The sequence below is a fragment of the Centroberyx affinis genome, unplaced genomic scaffold, assembly GCF_046629955.1.
Source record: "Centroberyx affinis isolate AG114_WGS23_722 - 3 ecotype Tasmania unplaced genomic scaffold, CSIRO-AGI_Caff_v1 ptg002716l_1, whole genome shotgun sequence".
NCBI classification, from domain to species: domain Eukaryota; kingdom Metazoa; phylum Chordata; class Actinopteri; order Beryciformes; family Berycidae; genus Centroberyx; species Centroberyx affinis.
Window position 1 is genome coordinate 37501 of NW_027280887.1, and position 2227 is coordinate 39727.

Consider the following 2227-nt stretch of genomic DNA (forward strand, 5'->3'; position numbering starts at 1 on the left):
GTTCAATTTAGTCCAGTTTAGTTCAGTCCAGTCAGTTTAATCCAGTTCAGTCCACTTCAGTCCAGTATAGTCCAGTCCAGTTTAGTTCAGTTTAGTTCAGTTTAATGCAGTTTAATCCAGTTCAGTCCAGTTCAGTCCAGTTTAGATAATGAGCGAACCTTTGTGACCAAAGTCCAAACGGCTCGTTTAGAGGCTCGCTTTTCTAATATGGATTGTGTGGATTTAGTTTTGATACTTTCACCATGTTTAGATAGACCATCCAACTCCTTTATCATCACAGAGGAGAGGGGAGTCCTGCTTTACACCCATATGGACCTTTAAAGGAGCAAAAAGACTTCCTACCTTTTCTTCAGGGACAGAGTGTCGGCCTCGGGGCCGGCGGGTGGGCGGGGCCTGAAGACGAGCCTGGGGCCGGGGGAGGAGCTCGGAGCCGACCGCAGCTCCCGGGCCAGGAAGGAGCGGAGCCGGGCGCGGACGGACAGAACCACCAGCCAGTAGACCGGATCCTCCAGAACCACCGAGTGGAAAGACTGGAGGGAGAGACGCACCGACCAGGAGGGAGACGCCCCGAGGAGGAGAGACTGGAGGAGAGACTGGAGGGGGGGGGGGGGTGGACAGACAGACAGTCAGACAGACAGAGAGAGAGAGAGACAGACTGAGAGAGAGAGACAGGGAGAGAGAGAGAGACAGAGAGAGACAGATAGACAGAGAGAGAGAGAGAGAGAGACAGAGAGACAGACAGACAGACAACAGACAGACAGACAGACAGCAGACAGACAATAAGTAGAGAGAGAGACAGACAGACAGACAGTAAGTAGAGAGAGAGACAGAGACAGACAGACAACAGACAGACAGACAGTAGAGAGAGAGACAGAGACAGACAGACAGACAGACAGTAGAGAGAGAGACAGAGACAGACAGACAGACAACAGACAGACAGACAGTAGGAGAGAGACAGACAGACAGACAGACAGACAACAGACAGACAACAGACAGACAGACAACAGACAGACAGACAACAGACAGACAGACAGACAGACAGACAGACAGACAACAGACAGACAGACAGACAGACAGACAGACAGACAGGTCCTCTCACCTGGTCCCTGCTGCAGGACTTGCTGTAGTGTTCTTGTGTGTCCAGCAGCAGCGCTCTGATGTCCTGTGGTCCCTGAACGCTGCTGACCAGCACCTAGAGGAGGGAAGAGGAAACCAGTTCAGTCCAGTTCAGTCCAGTTCAGTCCACTCCAGTACAGTACAGTTCAGTCCAGTTTAGTCCAGTTCAGTCAGACAGTAAAATGTCCTCAGAGGAAAAGTTACATTTTAGAAAAGAAAACGTCAGTCCAATTCAATGCAGTTCAGTCCAGTCCAGTTGAATCCAGTTTAGTCCAGTTCAGTCCAGTTTAGTCTAGTTCAGTCCAGTTTAGTCTAGTTCAGTCAAGTTTAGTCCAGTTTAGTCCAGTTTAGTTCAGTCCAGTTTAGTCCAGTGTAGTTCAGTCCAGTCCAGTTTAATCCAGTTTAGTCCAGTTGAATCCAGTTTAGTTCAGTCCAGTCCAGTTTAATCCAGTCCAGAGAGAGAGAGAAGAGAGAGAGAGTGTGTGAGAGAGAGGGGGAGAGAGACAGAGAGACAGAGAGAGACGGAGAGAGAGACAGAAAGAGAGAGAGACAGAGAGAAAGAGAGAGAGAGATAAGAGAGAGGATAGCGAAGGAAGAAGGGAGATTCAGATAAAAAGGAAGAAAGACATAAAGAGGATAGAGGGAGGGAGAGGAGGATGAGGAGAAAAGGAGAGCAACAGAAAGACAACAAGAGAGAGAGAAGAGAGAGAGAGAGAGAGAGAGCGAGACCTGGTCTGACCTGCAGGGAGCTGCTGACCCGGTGCAGGTAGAGCGCCTCCTGCAGGCTGAAGCGGGCGTAGCAGCGCTCCGACAGCCGGCCGGACCGCAGTGCCTCCAGGAGGGGCGAGCGCAGGACCTCCTCCGCCACCGAGTCACTGCCCCCCCACAGCACCGCACACACACTCTGCCCCGGGACCACTGCGTGTGTGTGTGTGTGTGTGTGTGTGTGTGTTCGGACAGAGAGGAGAGACAAGGAGAAATTAGCATGTAAAGCTACTGGCTTTAGTTGACAACATTAGTATTTTACTGGTGCAATGTGAAGAACCAGTAGACTCTCACCTGTGTCAATTGGTTTCTTGTTGCCGGGGGAAACGGCGGAACTGGAGATAGA

At 51.0% G+C, this 2227-nt stretch overlaps 1 long non-coding RNA gene across 1 annotated transcript; it reads right to left on the reverse strand.

Annotated features, from left to right (window-relative positions):
• Positions 1 to 360: 360 nt before the first annotated feature.
• Positions 361 to 2027, reverse strand: LOC139657588 (uncharacterized). The gene is made up of 3 exons (XR_011696180.1): positions 1856 to 2027; positions 1100 to 1192; positions 361 to 593 (listed from the first exon to the last, which is right to left on the reverse strand). It is a non-coding gene; the product is annotated as an uncharacterized lncRNA (long non-coding RNA).
• Positions 2028 to 2227: the final 200 nt, after the last annotated feature.